Below are 6735 nucleotides of genomic sequence, written 5' to 3' on the forward strand. Positions count from 1 at the left end.
GAACAAATTACATCAAGCTCCAGCAGTCTGAGCGGCTGAAGGAGGATTTCAAGGCCCTGATCTCCACTGCTCAGGCGTCAGGAAAGACCTGCATCATTTCTGGCCCGTTCTCCTGTCCCCGGTATGGTGATGCCAAATATAGTAGGAACCGTCAGCTCCACATCTGGCTGAAAGGCTACTGCTGCCAGTTGAAGCTTCCTTTCATAGATAATTTCACCACCTTCTTGAACCGCTCGGACCTCTTCGCCAGGGACGGCCTTCATCCTTGCAGGTCAGGTGCCCGTCTGCTCAGTATGAATATGGACCTGACGCTGAGATCATCCAGCGTCTGATGTGGGGTAAGCCCGACCCGTCTCAACCACCCTACTGCCAAACATAAACCTCCTGTACCCACGGGCTACACCATCTCACCAGCGCTCCATCACCATAGACCTGGATTCCTTGCCCCTCACTGAGACCTGGCATAGCGACGTTTATATTTCTATAAACGAATTTTGCCCACCTGAATATGCCATTCGGCAAATAATCTCCCACCGCACCCCTATTACCATAAGGAAACAGTCAGGTGGATCTAATATGAAAAACCTGATATCCGTTCCAGTGAATATACCATCCAGGCCTACTAGTCAGGCGAGCCAGCCCTTTTCTCCGGAAGCTATTTCAATGGCGATCCTGAATGTCAGGTCCCTACCAAGCAAAACTTTTCCCATTAATGATCTTATATGTGAACGTAAATTAGACTGTATGTTCCTAACTGAAACCTGGCTAAATATAAATGGACCAGCAGCCCTCATTGAAGCCTCTCCTCCTAACTACAGCTTTTTTCAATCTATCAGAAGTGGGAAAAAAGGTGGAGTAACAGCCACCATAGCTACATATGCCCTCAGCTGCAGGACCATCTCCTTTGATGATTTTACCTCTTTTGAGTACCACGCTATTGTCTTAAAATGCCAGCCCCCAGTTCTGGCAGTAACCGTGTATAGGCCTCCCAAACAATGCCCTGCCTTCTCTACAGAATTTTCTGAAATGATAAGATTATCATCATTGGAGATTTCAACATACACGTGGACACTGAGGCGGACTCGAAAGCCAGGGACCTTATCAACCTCCTAAACTCCATGGATTTTACCCAACATATCACTGAGCCAACCCACAACCGCGGCCACACCCTTGATCTAGTGATTACTAAGGGCCTGACTATCACTGTCTCCTCTATTAGTGACCTCGCTCTCTCCGACAATTTCTGTATCTTCTTCACTGCCCAGTACTGGGCGCTTTATCAAGAAACGTTATCTTACCTCCGCAGTAGCCGATAGTTTTAGAGAAATAATGATCACAAACAATTTATCAACTCCAGAAGTGGGGCCGTTAGGAACTATTAAAGACTGAGTTACCACCAACCTAATCATAAAGCTCCATGGCGAAATGAGGAAACAAATCAACTAAAGAGAACCTGCAGAAGATCTGAGCGTATATGGCGAAAAACCAAGCTACAGGTCCACCATGATATTCTCAAAGAACATCTCTCTGCCTTTAATAAAGCAATAAGAAATGCAAGGAAAGACCACTTCTCAAAATTGATATCTATCAACCGAAATAATTCAAGAGTGCTCTTCTCAACAATTGATAGCCTAATAAACCCTGCCATAAAAACACCTGATAACCTGCTCTCTACCTCCAAATGTGAGGAATTTGCAGCTTACTTCAGAGATGATGAATGATTATGAATATTAGGAGGAATATCACCCAAGAAAGGCCATGCATCCCGTTCATAGATCCTCTCCCTCCATGTAATGAACATATGAGCTTGTTTACACTGATGGACACAGAAATGTTGAGAAAAGTAGTATCCAAACTCAAATCCTCCACATGTCTGCTGGATCCCATCCCCACCGATTTTTTCAAAACTATTTTTGACTCTGTATCCTGTGACATTTTATCGATTGTTAATGACTCCCTATCTACAGGTGTCTTCCCACCAATACTTAAAACTGCTATGGTGAGACCCGTGCTGAAGAAAAACAACTTAGACACTTCAGTTCTTAGCAATTTTAGACCAATCTCCAACCTTCCCTTTTTGAGTACAATTCTGGAAAAAAATGTTTTCAAACAGATGAATGATTACCTAGCTACAAGTTGTACCCTTGACCTTTTCCAGTCCGGCTTTCGTGCCCATCATAGCACAGAGACGGCATTAGTCAAAGTTGTAAATGACCTCAGAATTAATGCTGACTCCAATGAGCTCTCTGTTCTCGTCCTCCTGGACCTGAGTGCAGCCTTTGATACTATAGAATCTATAGTATAGATCAGTGTTTTTCAACCTTTTTTGAGCTACGGCACATTTTTGACATTAAAAAAATCCCACGGCACACCACCATCCCAAAATGAATAATTAACATGGAAAGATGTATATAACTGGTGCACACGGTCAAATTTAGGCACTTTTATTAAATGGAGCGCATGAATATGAAACTTGTCACCATTTAGGCCTACAAAACAAAGAGCATTTAACACTTTTAATATAATAGCTGACAGGCACACGCGAAGCTCTTGTTCAACAGCTCGAAGTCTCTCTCTGTTTTTAGTTTTAATTGCAGTTAGGCTTGAGAAGCTGAGCTCGCAAAGATATGTTGTGGAAAAGGGAAGCAGAGTTGAAAGGTCCTGTCTCAGTTCAATTAGTTATTCTTGCTCCTGCAAAGTCATGTCCTTTCCGAAAAGAACAGATGAGCTGTATGGGTTCCTCACCCAGTCCAATGAGTCAGTGGAGGCTAAGAGGAAATAAAATGACATCTCCTCGAGGCTTTCCAAATGTTCCCCTATTGTCTCGTTCAACGCTGCATGTCCTTGACATTCTTGAGTGAGAGGTAACATGTCAAGCGATTTCTACTTGATTGCATACGATTGCATAGCCTACATGTCGGCTAAAAAAGTCAGTCATTCTCAAAATAATAATTATTATAATTTTAATATTATTACTGACATTTGACAATTTTCCACGGCACACCTGACAATCTCTCACGGTACACTAGTGTGCCGCGGAACACCGGTTGAAAAACACTGGTATAGATCATGCAATCCTCATCGAAAGACTGGAGAAGTGGATTGGCCTCTCTGGTCCAGTCCTACCCTACTAACACAGTGGGTTGCAGCAACGTTGCACATACGTTGTACTTAGGTAAGTTGCAACGTTACCATCATGCGATGTTGTGACAACGTCCATCTATGGTCGAAAATAACTTTACCCTCCTAAGTCTAATTAGACTTTACTGCAACGTTGCAGAAACATTGGCAACATGGGTCCCTGCAACGTCATTACATAACGTGAGAATAACGTTGTATTACAGTCCTATTAGGCTAGCAATCGGGCTATCCTGTGACGTCACTGCTTGCTGGTTCACAGTTAAAGTAGGCGGTTCTTTGACAAACTGCTCCTGTATTATTATTATTTTTTAAATTTTCGCTTATATCCTTCATATTGTACTGTATGTTGAGGTTAATAACTCATCTTAGAAATGTTATTGATTGTATATTTCCCTGTTTGTTATAAATTGAATGCTTTTTCATTTATTAAAAAAAATGCTACCAACATTTCGGTGTCGACCAAGATATCAATTTTCAAAAGACGTGTCGAGAAAACCAATTTATTCTCTCGGCATTATGGGACGCTTCCACTAGGGGGCGATGAGATTACTTTCCCTCCCTATAGATGGGTTCGCCGCCTACATCACAGCAGAGCGAGCACGCAGCCTCTAGGCAAAAAGGCAAACGAACTTGCCACAGTAGCCAGGAGCTCCGTTTCATGTAGCTAATTATGCCTCAAAGCTGCTGTGCTGTGAACTGTACAAACAGAAAAGAACAAGATTATGGCCTCAGATTCTTCATCATCCCCTCGAGATGTCACCCTTTTCAGAGGAACCACCGAAAGCTGTGGTTTAAAGCCATAAAGAGAACAGATTGGGGACCAACAACACTTTTTTGTGTGGTGCGCACTTCATCTCTGGTAAGTTATCTAGCTAACGTCACCTCGGGTTTTTTTTCTCATCAAATTACATTGATTTGACCGTTGGTTTAGCTATTTATTTGTTTACTTACCGGTAATATAAGATTTAAGTAAACAGAAGTAACTCATAACCTGCACGCCTAACTAAGTTCAGGAATTGGAAGCCCAATGATAGCTAGCTAACGTTAGCTAATGCTAGTTAGCACGCTACCTAGTGTTAGCTAGCTAAGTCAAGGCCCGAACTTGGCTAACGTTTAGACAATATTGCAAATACTCCGACAAACTATTGCAAACCTTTTTTCTGTTACTGCTGGCTTTGTGTTCGCCGCGAACATTTGCAGAAACATAAGCGAACGGTCTGAGTTGGTAGTTTGTGTTAGTTAACGTTACTCTAAAATGGCCGCTGGACATGGGAATTGTTTGTTTGTTTGACTTTGCTGAATTTGAGACTCACATTGGGAGCTCGCTCGTGTCAGGCTTTCTAAGGCCATCACGAATCTTAGGCTAATTTTACATAGGCAACAGTGAAGGCGAAGCCAAGATAATGCTTTATATATTTTCCATTTGTCTGGAAAGTGGGAGACTGAGAACGATGCCACCCACGAGGAAAGCGAGGTACCATGGACAATAACGTTAGCTCGAAACAAAGATGGAGGCAGCTTTGTTTGCCACATTAGTAGTATCGGTGTGTATTGTTGGAGTTCACGAGTCAAAAACAGGCGTTCCTGTTAAAACTGCGAGTAGTAACGTGTGATTCACGGGCCTTATACATTTAATCTATGCACTGCAGTGGCTAATGCCTAAACTAGCTTAATGTTTCCCACACTGATGATTGACCGCATCTGTCCTGGGCAGATGCCGGCAGAGAATTAAAAAAAAAAGAAGAATAGTATAGAATAGTGGCGTGTCACTAATTACTTATCGGCTGTAATGACTTGTTGAATTGTTGTTTTAGTCGCTTCTTCCCCTCTGCCTACTTTCCAATAGGGTCCTTATGTGTTTATAACCTTAATATTTTTTTGTTTATTGGGCAGACTGTATTGCAGTGTGGAGTTTCTGGGGGAGGACCGTGTCGGTTTTCTCAGTATCCTGGCTCTCCAAAAAGGATGGGGTAAGAACATGTTTGTGTGAACAATGTTTCTGATTGGTGTGCTACTTTTCAATTGTACAGGGAAGCGGGTACTAACATGGTTTCACTCACAGTTGCAGATGTGTTCCTGGCCAATGAACAAAGTCAGCCAACGGATAAAGAGCTGTGTGGAACCTAACCCTGGCTGGGCGCTCCACAGAGTCCGGGTTTTCCCAAAGTCCACAACTGGTACTGTTTGCATTTTAAGCTGGTAAAAAATACTGATGGGGGGGAAAAAAGATCATGACTCATTATTCTGAGGAAAAAGGATGGCTGAAATGTATTGATTATGGTACTTTATGCACACAGATCATTACGAAGGTGCCAGGCTCATGGCAAAAGTCTTTGAGCAGCAGTCGTCAATGGACGAGTGCCAAGACGTTCGAAAGAGACGGCGCAACACGCGCTATCACTCCAGTGACGAAGGTAATATACCAAAGTGCATTCAACAGTCCCAAAAGAGTAGTACTTTTGAAATCGAGTAATCTGAGCTAATATACTGATATTCCACTAGATATTCCAAGCCCAGGACAGCCATTGGTCCCAACAATGCAGGCCAAAGACAGTATGCCAGGTGCCGGAGTTGAAAGGCCTCTGCCGGCTGTCCAGTACATTCCACGTGTGCTGTACAATTCATGTATGCAGTATGTGGTGTTGTGATGTCTACCTGTTAATGTCTTAATTTATTTTCCTTCAAATCCCAGAAGCCAAAACATGCTGCCAACACCATACAGTTTCCTGCTAATCCCTTTCCTTTATCCCTTTTGTTTTTCAGTTAGGTCTGTGATGCCGTCGCCCAAGAAAACGGCTCCAGCACCATTGACTCCATGTACCCCTCTACCGAATCGATGCTGCTCTGCAGATGCTGGTATGGAACTACTTCATGTTGCATGCAGGGATATATTTTGAGTTTCATTTAGTTTTATGTCAATGTACTTATAGCCACATCTGTGTTTATCTAGATTTCCAGAGGTCTGTACATCAGCAGTTCTCAGACTTGCGGGAGCAACTCCGTGAGCTTGCACAGAGTGTGAGGGAACTGGCCCAGAGCATGCGGCCTGGGGAGTCTGGAGCCCAGGGAGAAGTGCTGGATGTACTGGACCCTGCCCAAACGGAGGAGGAGCTGCAGGTCTTTGAGGCCAGGTTGAAGGACCGGGAACATCAGAGGAAGATGGTGAGTGTCTGCAGGGCAGAACTTTGTCTTATTTTTGCAGGGAAGGGTACAGTAAATTACTGTCTTTGTTTTGCAGACACAATACCTAGGTGCCATTGATGGCAGAGACTTGGCGGACACAGTCCGACGGGTGCTGTCAGCTGTTGCCACACATGCGGTGTGGAGCGCCTACAGTGTGCACGGGAAGAAGCCACTTAAGAGTATGACACTCTTCAATGTTCTAACACGTAAGAAATGGTTCATATTTTTAATATTTTTTAATACATCGTCTTTGTTCCATGACCGATGTGAATTGAAACCATTACCTTTCTTGATAACTTAAAGGTGCAGTGATGGTCTCCATGCCAAAGGCTACGATGGCGGAGGTGGCCGCCCAGCTGCAGGAGACATTAAAACATGCCCCTGCTAAATGCAGAAGGGTAAGTGATGTCT

At 43.5% G+C, this 6735-nt stretch overlaps 1 long non-coding RNA gene across 1 annotated transcript; it reads left to right on the top strand.

Annotated features, from left to right (window-relative positions):
• The first annotated feature begins 5204 nt into the window (after nt 1-5204).
• LOC311313813 lies at nt 5205-5754 on the top strand. Its single transcript, XR_014630622.1, has 3 exons — nt 5205-5318; nt 5439-5555; nt 5644-5754. It is a non-coding gene; the product is annotated as an uncharacterized lncRNA (long non-coding RNA).
• Nucleotides 5755-6735: the final 981 nt, after the last annotated feature.

Source organism: Borostomias antarcticus (assembly GCF_949987555.1).
Source record: "Borostomias antarcticus genome assembly, chromosome: 10".
NCBI lineage: Eukaryota > Metazoa > Chordata > Actinopteri > Stomiiformes > Stomiidae > Borostomias > Borostomias antarcticus.